Raw genomic sequence first — 16540 nt, 5'->3', positions numbered from 1 at the left:
TGATTAAATTAATAATCCACAGATAACTTAGTAATGCAGATCTAGCTATTTATAGGACATGTGGGGAATCAACCAGCCACTATAAGAACCTGCTCAGTGCACTCCTCAGTACCTGAGTATCAATTGTGCCCAACACTGATACTCCCACTCCAGGGGGTAAATGTATGAATCTCCGGATTCTTTATCTCCGGCGTGTTCAGCCTCTTCAGCGCTTAAATTTAAAGCGGCGCTGCATTGTAAAGGGAAACTTCCCTTTACAATGCAGCGCCGCTTTAAATTTAAGCGCTGAAGAGGCTGAACACGCCGGATATGAAGAATCCGGAGATTCATACATTTACCCCCAGGACTATACTTGGAAGTATAGCAGCTATTCATGTTTCTTCAACTTCTGTATCCAGTCTCCCCGACACCAGCACTCTTATACCCGCATTTCCATCTACGGTGTTTTCGGCAGAGTCCTCATACCAGCAAAGTAGTCTGATACTTTCACAAAAGGAAGCCATTCACATGTTAATACCAGACCAGCATTTCACAAATACAGGATTACAAAACTGCACCAAGAAATTGTGGGAAGAGACATGTAAATAGTCACATTCTAACCTTGTACTTAAACTAGTTATATATATATATATACCGATTTAACACTAGTCGCTGCATTGTTATCCAAGTTGTATATCTATCAACATTTTGTATTTATATTCTTATGTGCTTTTTCAAGGTAGGTTTTTATCAGCTTTAATCATACAGCTTTAATGCTATCCAAAAAAGGATGGGGTGGTTGTTGTCTGCTATTATTTTAGTCATATACAGTATGAGTCAAATGGCTAACTCAGACCCCACTCTGACATCATATGTATGCTATTAATACATATGACAGACACAAGGCCAAATGTTTGCATGAGCAACAAACAATGTTTGAGAAATGAGAAGTGAGAGTGAATTTTTGCAGCTATAACAATATAACAACTGACCTGGAACACCACATTCTGCACTTCAAGACTGAAGTAACCATCTCCGGCTCCAATGTGAAGAGAACGTTAGTCTGCAGTGCTAAATTTTGTTACATTACTAAAGTACATGTCATGGCATATTATATAAAAGTAGTTTATAGACAGTTTCACTTCATGTTTTGTTTTACATAATGAATAGAATAACTAAAATAAACAATAAGCAGCAGGCAATTACTTGTTATAATGAAAAGTTAGTTTACAAATTCATGGAGGCAGAGCCAGATTAAGATTCTATGGGGCCCTAGGTAACACACTGGTTTAGGCAGCTCGTACAAGACATCCTCCAACTTTGGCATGATGTAGTGAGATCTCCGCAGGACTTGGTTTAGAAATATTGGATTGATACAGATTCTAAGCCTCTCACACTTTGCCATAATGACCATGTTGCTTATCCAGTCTGTCGGTTCTGTCACAGGTGCAGTATGGCCGTCTGCTTCATGCTGATCAAGTAGAGCTTTCACTCTTGGCTTTATGCTATGGGCACTTTGCGTGGGGCACACTGAAATGGTGGGACACTTGGGGCAAGTTCAAAATGTACTTCCCCTGGGACAGACTCCACTGGCACTTTCCATACATCATTATAGGCATTTATTAGCTGCTGTTTTGTCAGTGGTACTGAAAGATTATGTTCCATCGTGTGAAGCTCAGCTGGAATACTGAATTGCATTAGTCCATGTTGCTCACATATAGAACCAGATTGTGCTTTTACAATCTCTGTGTGTACTGTCAGTCTGTTTCCCAGTCCTGTCAGTGTGTCTGTGTGTACTGTCAGTCTGTTTCCCAGTCCTGTTAGTGTGTCTGTGTGTACTGTCAGTCTGTTTCCCAGTCCTGTTAGTGTGTCTGTGTGTACTGTCAGTCTGTTTCCCAGTCTGTTAGTGTGTCTGTGTGTACTGTCAGTCTGTTTCCCAGTCCTGTCAGTGTGTCTGTGTGTACTGTCAGTCTGTTTCCCAGTCCTGTCAGTGTGTCTGTGTGTACTGTCAGTCTGTTTCCCAGTCCTGTCAGTGTGTCTGTGTGTACTGTCAGTCTGTTTCCCAGTCCTGTCAGTGTGTCTGTGCAATCATTGTGTCTTCTATCGTCCACACCCAACAGTGGGTCTTCTGTCTCCAAGTCCTGTCTTCTGTTTGTGTTCCCAGTCCTGTCTGTGAAGATATGTTTTTATGATGCAGAATGGCAGTCCAACAGCAAGCATGTGAATGTCATTTTTAAGTTTTGTCAATTATGTGTAAGTTGTATTTAATAACTGTTATTGTAGATTTCTAAGTTTGCTGTAAGGGTTCAATCACTCTAGGTAACCTTAAAACCGTAAAAACAACAGCATTTTACCTTTTCTCCAGTCAGCAGCATCCATGGTGGACACAGCAAGAACTCGAGTCTCTATGGGAAATGCAGTACTGAGTGTACCTGAAACACACACTGGGTACGATTAATTATGGAGAGCAAATACTGGTACATGCTGTATTTCGTGTAAAATCACTCTGGGAGTATACGCCCGAGAACACAGCACTGTCCAATTCATCTTCCAGTGCAAAGGGCGCATGCATGTAGTCAATGTACAATAAGGATGTGCCAAGTTCAAACATGTGCAGCAGTGTCCGATTCAAGCTTTGGGCATCTTGAAGGTAGATTCAGTCGTAACACTGACACCGGCTACAGTTCTGGTATAAGTGTTGATTACTAGTGATGAGATGGTCAAATATGCACGCTAGAACATGTGTTTGCAATCAGGAGCAACTGTAAAATGCATTTTATGTACAGTAGACATTCATAGCATTCTAATAAATGTATTTTATTGCGGGGGGAAAATTGAGAAAAATAACCTTTTTAATGTTTTGTCATTAATGGCTATTTTATTAACACGTGACATTAATTGAAAACATTTTTTCTGTACATTCTTTTAGGACTTTATATTCCACATATGTAATTAGTCTGTAAGCGTATATACACATACAAGTTTTTTTGAGCAAATGTACTATTTTACTATATGCTTATTGAGTTATTTCCTTAATAACCCATATTAGTCCTAAAACACTGCTGCCTCCAGACAATTAATTAATATTAACCTTTTCACTGCATAACTTATTTACACCTGCACTATTCAATAGAGATGAGTGGTTCGGATTCAGAGAAATCCGACAGATCCCAGATTTTGGGTTTCCGAGTGAAACCGCGTCATGACTTGGTTTTGAGCACCAATTTCGGATCTCAAAATGAAGCAAAAGGTCATTTTCAGGAAAATGATGCAAAATATGTGAAAGTTTTGGATTTATATCTTCTATTTGTAGCCCTCCCTCGTTTTCTCATGTGCTATTTTAGAACTGACAGCTATTATGGAGGATGCTAACTGCAGTGCTCTGCTCTGAACATAGTATTTAGAGTTAAACTACAGAATGCAGCATTAGACAGACAATATAATCGTTGTGATTATTATAAAGCAATTCTTTAGACATCAGTCAGCTAGAATAGTTTGCTGAACAATTGGTTTCAATACAAATCTGTCATAGAGTTTAGACAGAGTAGTGGCTGCTAGTTGTTATTAATGTATACATTTAGTACTAGTATATAGACTGAATTAGATATCATTCTGAACTAACTAGTATGTTTAGTGGAGAAAAACAGTGCACTTTTGCTGCATGACTATTTGCAGCAGTACTGATAAAACAATTAGATTTATTTCTTTTAAAAAGTTAAGTTTTTTTAGTGAAAGTAACCTTGTGTGGGGCAATGACACAGGTCCGCCATCAGGGGGGGGGTACGGCCAGTACATATGTAAGGGGCCCAGACAGACCTCACCGTCTATCCGGGCACTATAATCTGACTAACCGCCCCCCTTTGCCTCCATTCATCTATCAGTTACTGGGAGCCACCGCATTGCTTCAATGAGGTAAGTTTATTTATTTATGATAGGGGAGGGGAGAGGAGAAGATTTACTGTGATTGGGGGGGGGGAGATTTACTGTGATTGGGAGGTAGGGGTACATTTCATCTGATGGGATGAGGGGGAAAGGGGAACATTTACTGTAATGGGATGGGAGAAAGGAGAACATTTACTGTGATTGTGGGAAGGGGATGTCAGGATCTGCTTAATTTCCACTGCAGCATCATCAGGATGCTGCTTCATCTCTGCAGACACTCTGGGATATATTGGACTTTATATTTGTGTTCATTGAATGTTTCTCCTGCAGTACCTCTTATCTATCAGAGGTGCTGCTATTGTACTTGTTTCTTCCTACTACTAGGAGTTGTCTTGCTGCACTAATTAATCACCAGAACCTGACTGTCTCTCTATTTATACCTGCCACTCCTAGTATACCTTGCTGGTCATTGTTGTTGCATGTTGGTGTTCTGTACCCTGCTGTGCTTCTGGTTCACCTGTTCCCTGGAATTTCTACATACTACCTGCTCACCTGCATCAGCCGTGTCCCTGTTATTTGCTTTCTGCATCTCCCTGCAATCCTTGTTCCTATCTCTACCTCATCTTTGCCCAAGAACGAAGCAATTTGTCCAGATATTCAAAGTTTTCTATCAGTAAATTTATAAGGAAAAGTTCAAAGTATTACTTAGAAAAACTGCCCACTAATGTGGATCAGGCGACAGTAACACATCCAGTTATGTCACTGAGTAGGCGCACCCCAAGCAAAGCCCCGAGCCATTGGCGGAAGGCATGGATAACATCACGGCGTAAATGCGTCTAGCGCCGGGTGTTTCAGGGTAGTCGGCCATATTGACAGGGACCCAAGTCAAGTGAAGAAAAGGTCCCGGGCTACCCCAATGTTTGAGCAGAGCTTTCGTGATGAGTTGTCACGAGGTCTGAGATATTAATGTGGTTCAGAGGGGGAGAGACTCCTATCATGAAGGCCCCAGTACCCCATCAGAAAAGGTGGGTGCCGCAGGAGGGTTGTTTTTGGCCCCATTAAGGGGTGTTCAAACTTGGATTAGAAGATACCAGAGGGAGTTCCCAAAGCCTGGGGTGGGCTCTCAAATGTCCGGAGTGTACACATGGTGGAGGTAGTGACATGGAGTTGCCTGGGCCACCAATAGGAAATTGGGGCCCTTGTACATTAAATTTTTAGACCTCCCTATCCATGGATGAGTGGGGAAAGGTCTGTGTGCTGCAGCTCAGTGTAGTTACCACAGAAGATTGCGTGGTCACAGTGTTGGGGGACTTGGTAAACACAGGAGGTGCCTGCACCACTTTAAACATGATATATTATGTATCAAAATGGTGTTTCTCTCACCTACCTGTATTACAGCTTTCACAGCCTGGTACTGGATTCTTGTATGCACCCTGGAACGTTGGGACCTGTTTGGAGAATGTATAGGTACATGAAATATTGAAAACCGAGCAATAAGTGAACTCAGTACATAGCACCAATAGTGCAGTATATAATACATACATTATAATTAAACATTACATTTATCATGCCCTCCCCAACCAAATCACGCCACCCCCAGACACATCACACCACCACCTAGCCACATCACGCCACCCCAAAGCCACATTACATCACCTCCACTCACATCACACCACCCACAGCCACATCACACCACAATACACCAAACCCCAGCAACATCACGTCACCCCCAGACACATCACACCACCATACCACTAGCTCAGCAGGAGACATAACCGTGTAAGAACCAGTCTTCCTGCATAGATGGCAAGACACCAAACATTCAGGACGGACATGGAATTTGGTATGCTGCAAGTCAAGTGATTTCATACTACAAGGAGATCAATTTTTTACTTTTGTGACACCTGTCATGAAAACAGAGAAAGGGGACCTTGCAAATACCATTCAAGGTTCTATTTTCCACATTGATGAGCCTTAAGTCTGTTTTTTTAATCAAGTTTATCATAAAAACTGTTTTTATGCAATGACGTATACTCTTTTACATCACTTATATATGAACTTGGGAGCGCCGGGCCTGAGCAGCACACTTGGAGAGATGGTAGCGATGATCTGCAGTAGTTACCACTAACAAGTGGAGCAGGTAATAGGTGATTGCAGCAGCAGAGTGCATGAGCTGCTTCCAGGCCAGGAGTCTCACGAGAAGAACCAGCACTGAGAGGTGCTGGGAGGAGCCTTATAAATGAGAGGTAACCAATGAGCAGGACAGGTGAACACAGGTGAGATAATTACCTGCGCATGTGCAGAGCTGATTGCTGGCCTGAGAGCCGGGGAAGAAGCAGGGAATAAGAAATTAATGATTTTCAGGTTACCGAGTGGCAGCCGTGGGTGAGCGGCGTGTGACACCCTGATATGGCAGTTCCTCATTTTCACCATACCCTAGCAACTGCCCTTGATCAAGTGGCTCCAACGACTCTTCATACTCAATATCTACAAAAAAATTCTCGTAAAGCTGAACGTCACCGGCGTAAATCTTGTACCTCTAATGATTTCAGCGCATATACTGCTATCTACCACTCCTATAGAAATTCTCTAGACACTGCTAAACAAGCATACTTCCAATCTCTCATCTATGCTCAGACTAGCCCGAAAGTTGTATATCCATGTTAAGCAAATAGTACAACTTAGGGGGTAAGTTTTGTATGGGAGTCATTCTTGTACAAAACTATGAAGCTCAGTGGCAGACCAAGGGACATGTATAGTCCACTGAGTTTCTACATTGAGTGAGGCTACAGCTCCTGAAGCTAGTGGTATGGTGACAATATGCAAAGGATACATAGGCAGAGAGGAGCAGAGAATTTCTGTGTCCGATCCTCGGCGGCTCCTCCTAATTCCTAGAGGCTGAATATTGCTGGGTGTTATTCTACTATAATCAACGGTAACTGAGTGGGAGGATTGTGGTGCTAACAACACCCGCCCTGTTGACTCTCCCAAACCCAGGTCTGGCCCCCTTCAACAAGTGGTACTTGCACTGGGGCATGTAAAAAAAGATTATGGCAGCTCATAGCTGCCAAAACCAACATAATTTCTTCCTCAGGGACATTTACATCCTTGCCCAACACAGTCTGTAATTGTCCCAAAACCCGCAGGTCAAAAGAACTTGTTATAGGAAAGTTAACATGGTCTTGATTCTTTTATTCCATTTACACAAATATCTCACAGAATTCAACCCATACTTTCTGTACATAACTGCTGCTGGTGTCCCCTTTGTTAATTCCATCAATGCTTGGCTTGCCCCATTTGTGATCCTGCAGAAATTCTTTATACACCAGCAACTAGTCACACAGGAGCAGGGCCACCATCCGGAGGTTACAGGGAGTACAGAAGTAAGGGGCCCAACAGCAGAATGGGGCCCTACCAGCCCTGGGCTCAAGCAAATTTATTAGGGGAGGTGGGCAAATGTGAGAGGAGGTGCGGGTAGAGACCACTGCGCGCAAATAAGATTCCGGCAGTGGGCCCCTTGTTGGCAGCATATCTGCCTCCACTCCCAAGATGTTGGGCTCCCACAGCTGCCGCCATTTGCTTCAGTCCCAGCTACCCAGGTGCCCGGCTCCTGGATAGAGAGCCAAGACAAGGCAGAGAGACTCCCTGCAACATAGTTGACGTCATGTAATTAATAACGTCACAGCACTGTCAATAGATAGGAGCTGAAAGAAGATAGCAAGAAAATGCAGAGACGTAAGTAACTACTGCAGGGGGTATATGGAACCAGGGATAGGGGGGTGACTGTAGAGAACGGGCATGGCAAATGTTGGGTATAGAATAATTTAAAAATCAGGGTGGGGTGAGAGAAGAAGAGAAGGAAGAAGGGGGCCCTGCCTCTTATATTTACGCTGGGCCCCACAATTCCTGGTGGCAGCCCTGCCCTGCACAGAAGTGTCCACACGCTGGCAGGGTGTAACCCAAATTACCTCTGCACATAGCGTAATGTTGATACTGCGTCAAGAAAGAGAGCTTTCTATTCACAATTACACAATCATACGTGTGCATGCTCTGCTAGCTGAGTCTGTGGGTGATTTTGACAGTAGGTGACAAAATTCCCTAATCTGTCATCTGACTGTGTCAGGCGCAAGCACTCAGACCACGGAAATGCAGATGACCTCTGTCACAAACTAGTGCTGTTAAGGTCACTCACTGGCCCCTCATAGGTCGGGAGAGAGTTATTTCCTTGTTTTCTCACAAACACACTCCTTTCTTGTCACACTCAGGGGCCTACTTTTATTCAACAGGTGTTTCAACTATGCAAGACTCAGAAAAACTTATTAGGTACAAATACAGACTGTGATAGCACAAAAAGTAATACAAATATCTGCTGTTGTGTATAAAGGAAGAACATTTGTATCTTACCCAGATATGTAAGGGTTATTTTTCAGCTAAGGCAGCATCTCTCAAAGTCAATAAAACTTTCTCTCATATAAAATAGGACGTGGAATAAAGGCAATAAAACTTACCTTTTAATTCTGGCTGTAGTCAATTCCTGTCCTATGATTAGGAATCATCATCCTTCGAAAGAGAGCAGTCTTGTGGAATCTGAGTCACAACTAAGGGTGTGCACCGGCCACTTTTAGTGTTTTGGGTTTTGGGTTCTGATTAGCTTGAGGTTTTGGGTTCTGATTTGTTTTGCCAAAACACCTGTCGAAATGTTTTGGTTGTGATTTAGGGTTTTGGGTTCTGATTTATTTTTAAAAAAGCATAAAAAGTGCTAAAATCCTTTTTTTTTGTTTTTTTTTTTCACTCCTACACTATTATTAACCTCAATAACATTAATTTCCACTCATTTCCAGTCTATTCTGAACACCTCACACCTCACAATATTGTTTTTAGGCCAAAAGGTTGCACCGAGGTAGCTGGATGATTAAGGTAAGCGACACAAGTGGGAGGCACAAACACGTGGCCCAACACGTGGCAGGATCAGTGGACTTAAACAGCAGTACCACTGGACTTATACGGCAGGATCAGTGCCTTGCTTGCAGTCTCCTAGGTAACGCAAATAATCTGTACAAATATGCACACAGGGGCATGGCCAGTAAAATATGGAACACATACTTTATGGATAAACAATGTCACTACACTTCATTCCTGTTGCATGAGGGAAAACAGGAAAGTCAAAGACGACAGCAATAGACTACAATTTTTAGGAGACTTCCTAGAATTCAGGAAAAGTTGAGAATATTTGTGCACAATAGGTTTCAGGTATGATTTGTTATAAAACAGAATGCAACCCCCCCACACACACACACACCATCACCACAAGACACACACACACACAGACACATACACACACCTTTCAGGAGGGACTGTATCCTACTAGTCTGCCCACACTATTTACAAGGGATAAACTTACCTACAAACATTTGTGAACACAAAGTGATCATATGGTCCCTTCATTCATAAGAGTTTGCAATGGCATCATTACCTACCATTGATGTATTAAACACTACCTCTATGATACTATTCACTAACTATGATTACAATATTTCCTCTATGGAAACAGAGAAACTACTTGAAAACAGAGCTAATCACACTGAGTGTTATAAAGTGTATTTCATATATGATGAGTAAATGATAACAATAAACATATCAAACCACCAAATCTGAACTCACCTCGCTAAAGAACTTATCCTCTCAGGATTAAGTTGAAACAGATTTTGTGTAGAATTGTATAAATCAAGCGCAGACTTCCTGAGCTCTGTCACTGTGCTGACTCTGTGCTTTGCCTCGGCTGCAGTGTACACTTCGCTGGAAGCCTGGCCCTCTCCTCCAGTCACAGTGTGAGAACCCTCCCCCGGAGTCTGCATGCTCTACCATTACAATTAAGGAGTGGGTGGAGTCGGATCTCGCGAGATCCGACGGCGTGATGGCAAGGTTTTGCCTCGGATCCGGGCTCGGGTCGGCACTGTTCGGGGGGGTTCTGATTTACAAATTCCGGACCCGCTCATCTCTAGTCACAACACCAACTGTTATGACTTCGTTTTTAGCAATCAGTCTGAAGTTAAAGTCATAAGCCAAAAGATCCAATATGTCTGCTCCTTTATTTCATAAAAGCATGGGTTCAACACTCTAACAAGAGTGTGAACAAGAAACAATTCATTTGAATCATCTTATACACTTTTGCTGTTGCTGGGCACAATGTTAGTACCACACCAACCTTAGAACTCCATCCTATAAAATTAGAATATGAGGGTCCTACATATATCTTGTTTAATCCAGCTTTCTAATACCATGGTACAGACAAACACGAAGAATGTGTCTTATCTCCCTCTATGTTATGCATAGTTGACAGACTATCATTCCCTGCAGAATATTAATTTGAATGAACTGTTTAAAGTATAAGCACATGTATATATATAAAAAACTTGAATTCATCCTCCTTCCATTACATTTATAACAGAGTACTGTGTATGTGCAGAAATGCAGCACTTTGTTCAGTAACAAACAAACAAGAAGATAAATGTCTGGCAAGATTCAGTGCCAGAATTTATTTAAGAAATGTATGTTTTTATTTGTTAGCACACAACACAATTTCACTAGACTGAATTTAGAAATGGATGGATTGGATTTTTCCCAACCAAAAAATTGTGGCTGTAGATATAAGGGTTGGTTTATCCAATAAATGTATCCAATTGTCATCGTTGGCATTAGAAAGGAATTCCCCACCCCCATGAGTTTAAACTGGCAACTATCACACTGGAAGTTTTGTTTTGCAGACACAATTAGAATTTATGAAAGGTTGTATTTGATGGACCTGTGCCTTTTTTCAGCCTTATAGACTATGTAACTCTGTAAATAAAAAAACAAAACACTATCCTATTGTGTTTAGGCATAATGTTGCCAAAGTTCTCAAAATGTTTTAATGGATCATTTATTTTAAACACAGACTGTTTGCAGAAGGATATGGTTGGGAAATCCCAGATTTTAACAGTACAATCTCTTTGTGTTTGGCAATGTTTTTCTTCATTACAAGCCTGAGTCATCTGCCTTTTTAAGACTAGCCTACAGAACTAGCCTAAGCCCTGAATACTAGTGATGATGGCTGTTTATGCATATTGAAACATGTTTGCAATCAGGAGCAACTATTAAAATATATGGTATGTACTTGACACATTAAGGTTTTTTTCTCATTTTTGCCTATGTTATTAACAGCTAACATTATTTGAATAGGTTTTTCTTCTTTGCGCTCTTTAGTGAGTCTGTATTCTACATAGGTATTGTATGTAATCTGCAGTGTCTTGTCTAGTAGAGCAGAGTAAACCTACACCTGTAGTCATCACCACCCGAATCTTCCATTCGCTCCTTGATGACTTCGGGCCACCCGAATCTTCCATTCGCTCCTTGATGACTTCGGGTGTATGGATACAGGACTTATGGGGAAAGACTTATGGGGATTCTAAAGCAAACTTGCGTTGCGCTCAGTATGTGTGCCTTAATGACTCAGGCCCTACATGTCTCTAATTTAGAAAAGAAAAAATAAATGTCGAATTTTACAACTCATTTCAACCAATTTCTAATGCTGTAACCAAGCAGACAAGCCCTGTTAGCATCCAACTTAACTACGTTGTTTCACTAACTGGTTGGTTTTCTCCAATCTTAGAAACCAGACCCTTGCCTGTACCTTGGACCTTGTCTGTTTGCCTGTTACCCTGACCTTTGCACTCAGGGCCTTGAAGGAAGGACGGTGCTCGGCTGAGGAATACTATGCTGAATTTAGACGATGGTCTTCAGACAGCGAATGGAACAACCCTGCGTTGCGCAGTCAATTTCTCTTAGGTTTGTCGGAACAGATCAAAGACACTCTAGTACAGTATCCTTCTCCAACATCTTTAGAGACTTTCATGCAACTTGCCATAAAAATTGACAGACAAATCAAGGAGAGAAAGGCAGAGAAAGAAGTGTCTTCCTATTCGTCACCTGCTTTTTTTCCCGCCAGTTGACATGGAAGAACCTATGCAATTGTGTGCATACTGTCTCTCTCCAGAGGAAAAAAACAGGAGACGGACTCAAGATCTTTGACTGTATTGTTGCATAATTGTTTTCCCATTCCTGCCCTAACAAATCGGGAAAAGAGTCGGCCTAGGGAATAAGGGGAGAGTTTGCCTAGGTCTACAGATCATCTCCTCTAAAAATGCTGTCTTAGTTCCTGCACATATTAGTTATGGTTCAAATCCTGTTAATGTTTCTACCTTTTTGGACAGTGGGGTTGCTGGTAACTTTATGGACATTGGATTTGCGCAATCCTCTGGAATTCCTGCCCTGAGACTGGATTCTACTATCATTGTCTGTGGCTTTGATGGAGCTCCCTTGCCTGGCGGCCAAATTTCTTCTGAATAACCCCATTGCAGTTAACAGTGGGAGCCCTTCACTCAGAAGCCCTCTCCTTCTTCCTCATCAATTGCAGATCTGTGCCGCTAATATTAGATCATCCATGGCTCTGTCTCCATAACCCTGTAATAGATTGAACTAAAGGAGAGATTACCCAATGGAGCTCCTCTTGTTCACAGACTTGTATGACCTCGCCCCTCCGAAGCTTACAGCCTGCTTCCGAACTACTTCCACCTCAGTACCACGACTTCCGGGATGTATTCTCTAAAAAGGTGCCTGACACCCTGCCTCCACATTGGGATTTCGATTGTGCCATTGAGTTAATTCCGGGTGCTAAATTACCAAAAGGAAGGTTGTATTCACTCTCTTGTCCTGAAACTAAGGCCATGCAGGAATATGTAGAGGAGAATTTACAGGAAGATTTTATTAGGCCTTCAAAATCTCCAAGAAGGATGGTGGGCTACGTCCTGGTATAGATTTCAGAGGCCTTAACAAAATTACTATAAAAAACACTTACCCACTTTCTCACATCTCGGTCCTGTTCCATCATCTTAAAGGTCCTACCATCTTCACCAAAATTGATCTTCGCGGTGAATATAATATCATCCGCATCAGAGAAGGTGATGAGTGGAAAATGGCTTTCAATACCCATTCCGGCCACTACAAGTATATGGTCATGCCACCAGCCTTTGTAATGAGCCAGCTGTCTTTCCAGACCTCATTAATGGAGTTCCTCAATCAGTTTATTGTTATATACTTGGATGACATATTAATATACTCCCACTCCTTGTCACAAAACCAACTCCATGTCCAGCAGGTTCACCGGAAGTTACGGGACCATCATCTCTTTGTCAAACTTGAAAAATGTGAGTTTGAAATTCGGAAAGTATCATTCCTGGGATATATAATCTCTTCTACCGGATTCTCTATGGATCCATGCACAGTTCAGGCTATTCTGGATTGGGTGCGGCCCATCAATCGGAAAGCTGTCAAAAGGTTTCTGGGTTTCGCTAATTACTATTGCAGGTTTATCCGTGACTTTTCTGATTTGATGGCTCCCATTGTTGCTCTTACCCGGAAGGGAGCAGATCCTGGAAATTGGTCCTCAGAGACTATCAATTTCTTTGAGGCTCTTAAAAAAGCATTTATCTCCGCCCCCATCTTGAGACATCCTAACCCTAATTTACCCTTTGTTCTGGAGTATGATGCCTCTGATATAGGTGCTGGCGCTGTTCTATCTCAGAAAGACCCTGGCAATCACCAACTGTTTCTTTGTGCTTTTTTCTCCCGTAAATTCTCTGCTGCAGAGACCAACTATGATGTTGGCAATCAAGATGTTTTAGCCATCGAATGGGCCTTTGAAGAATGGTGTCACTGACTGGAAGGGGCCATTCATGTCATCTCGGTCATCACTGACCATAAGAACCTCCAGTACATTGAGTCTGCAAAACGGTTGAATCCAAGGCAAGCGCGCTGGTCATGTTTTTTACCCGCTTCCACTTCATTATCCCTTATAGACCAGGATCCAAGAATGTCAAGGCGAATGCATAATCCAGAAGCTTTGTTTCTCCCCATGAACCTGCTCTGGAACTGCTGCCTATTATACCAACTTCTGTTATTCACGCGAGCTTAGCTCAGTACTTGGGTATAACCCTTTACAGATTTCAAAAGTTGGCTCCTTTAGAGATACCCGCAAACCGCTTATTTGTGCCAGTTCACCTTGAGGAGGCTGTCCTCACCGAAGCTCACGAAAATAAGACCGCCAGACATATTTATGACCACAGAAAATCTCTCACACTCTGTTTGGTGGCCCACCATGTCTTCAGATGTTCAAGACTTTGTTATGTCCTGTGAAACATGTGCTAAAAACAAAACCTCTAGAAACCGCTCTTTGGGTCAGCTTATGCCGTTATCTGTCCCTACAAGACCTTGGACACATTTGTCTGTGGATTTCATTGTTGATCTGCCATGTTCAGCAAGGCACAATACTATTTGGGTAGTGGATGACTGCTTTAGCTAAATGTCTCATTTTATTCCTTTAACCAGACTTCCTAGTGCCCAGAGTCTGGCGTCACTTTTTGTCCAGCACATTTTCCGGCTCCAAGGCCTTTCTTCACACATTGTCTCTGACCATGGCTCTCAGTTTGTTGCAAAGTCCTTTTGTGCACTCCTCAGAACCAACATTAGCCTTTCTTCAGCGTACCATCTACAATCCAATGGACAAACAACAAGGGTTAATCAATCCCAGGAGCAATTTCTACGCTTGTATATTTCTAAATATTTCACAGCAAATGGTCAGCTCCATTACCGTAGGTGGAATTCGCATACAACAACTCCTGTCATTTTTCCAATCGTACCTCTCCGTTCTATTGCAATCTTAGTTTTCACTCTAGGTCTAATTCTTTGGCTTCTCTTAACCCTTCTGGTATCCCAGGCATACACTCAATGGCTTCTAGTCTTAAGATTATCTGTAAGAAAGTTCGGTCTGCTTTAAGGCGAGCCTTGTTTCAGTAAAAAATGTTTGCAGATTAAACCGTAGACTCTGCTTTTTCAAACTAGGTCAGAAGGTCTGGCTCTCCACTTGTAATATTAGGCTCAGACAACCCAGTAAAAAACTCAGACCTAGATTCAATGGCCCATTTTCCATCATTAAGCAAGTTATCCCTGTGTCCTTTAGGTTAAAGCTTCCTCGCTTTTTGAAAATTCCAAAGACGTTCCATTGCTCTTTTCTCAAACCTGTCATTCATTCAAGCATGTTAAACGTCTTCTTATCGGAGGCCTCACTCGGTTAATGTGGAAGGACATCAGAAATTTTTGATAGAAAAGATACTTGATTCCATGAGGGTCCAGGGGCAGATTCACTTCTTGGTCCACTGGAAGGGCCGTGGCCTGGAGGAACTTCCGGGGTTCCGCGGAAGCATCAACATGCTGATAGACTTATCAAGAAGTTCTTCAAACAATTCCCTCCTCAAAGGGGGGGGGGTACTGTTACGAGCCACGGTAATCCGCGGCTCGCCTCCTCCAGCTGCGTCCCGACTGTCATAGCAACAGCCGGGACGTCACTTACTGTTTCCACCGTCCTGACCATCACCATGGTAATGGTCAGGACGTTTTCTAAGCAGCGCCTCATCCCGGCAACACTGAGCAGCCTGGTGCGTGCGCATATAGTAAAACAGCCTGTGGGCTAATTATTCTAGTTATTAATTAATTAGGCGGCTTCTAGGGGTACTTGTAGCGCAGGGCTTTCTATATTTAAGGCAGGGAGAGCCGGCTATAGTCCTGACCCCGGCCTGCCACTGACCTCCTGCTCCCGTCTGGGCTAGCGCCTCCAGTTTCAAATGCGCTACAGCCATCATAGATGAGCTTTTACTACAATGAGTTTAAGACCTGGGGGCATCCAAGTACCTGTGAGCACATAAGCTCTATGGGAAAGGCAGCTGCTAAAGTGAAGACCTCAACACTATTCGTTCTATTAGTTCTTCTTGGTGGTCGTGAGCCCTAACAAATGAGTATTTTAGGTCTGATTATCAGCACCTTAGAAAGCATGTAAAATGCAGGCCATTTTGTGAGGGAAGAGACATTGTGGCCAACTACTAGTTCAGGTATACTCTCATGATGCATAATCTCCACCATAATCTCTCATGTATTAACCAATACAGTATACATTATTTGTTCCCTGGGCTTCCGTCTGGCAGGAGGCCTCAAAATTTCAGACTTATTGTTTTTGTTGCGAATTTTTTGTTTTATATTTATCCCTCTGCTAATTTGATAATTTGCAAGTAATAACAGTTTAAGCCTAACAACTAAACGTGTTAGTTAGTTAAATTGGCATAACATGCACAGCGATGCATGCGCTTATTGCTTTCTCTGCGCATGATGCATCTATCCACACAGACACATGAGTACGTCACTTGTCCTTGAGATTTGCCAGGGTGAATGACTCGCAACTTTGCAAGGGAATAGGTTGTTTATAATTCGGAAACTGGACTGGACTCATACTGTATTTTATCCAGCTGTGGAACACACACACTAAACCTTGTGAATATTGACTGTGCTGAATCCTGTAAGGAGGCAATTATTTACTTTAATTCCTCTGTGCAAAGGTTGGAGATTCTGAAAGAGCATCTGTCTTACTTCATAAAATATCCACAACTAGATGGTCTGCACGCATTAATTCAGTTAAACCAGTTGCACATCACTTGCATTTTATGAGAACGGCTTTAACAAATATTGAAATTCTCAATCTTGCTACACAAATTCAATCAGAAAGTTAGTCCATTATGAAGTACTTATTGAAATTTGA

At 42.3% G+C, this 16540-nt stretch overlaps 1 long non-coding RNA gene across 1 annotated transcript; it reads right to left on the bottom strand.

The window, feature by feature from the left end:
* Positions 1-971: 971 nt before the first annotated feature.
* Positions 972-9630, bottom strand: LOC142160259 (uncharacterized). The gene is made up of 3 exons (XR_012693117.1): positions 9523-9630; positions 5249-5309; positions 972-1042 (listed from the first exon to the last, which is right to left on the bottom strand). It is a non-coding gene; the product is annotated as an uncharacterized LOC142160259 (long non-coding RNA).
* Positions 9631-16540: the final 6910 nt, after the last annotated feature.

This window comes from Mixophyes fleayi, chromosome 6, assembly GCF_038048845.1.
Source record: "Mixophyes fleayi isolate aMixFle1 chromosome 6, aMixFle1.hap1, whole genome shotgun sequence".
Taxonomy (NCBI): Eukaryota; Metazoa; Chordata; class Amphibia; order Anura; family Limnodynastidae; genus Mixophyes; species Mixophyes fleayi.
Note: the sequence above shows the minus strand (reverse complement) of the source record. Positions and strands in the feature narration are given on the sequence as shown.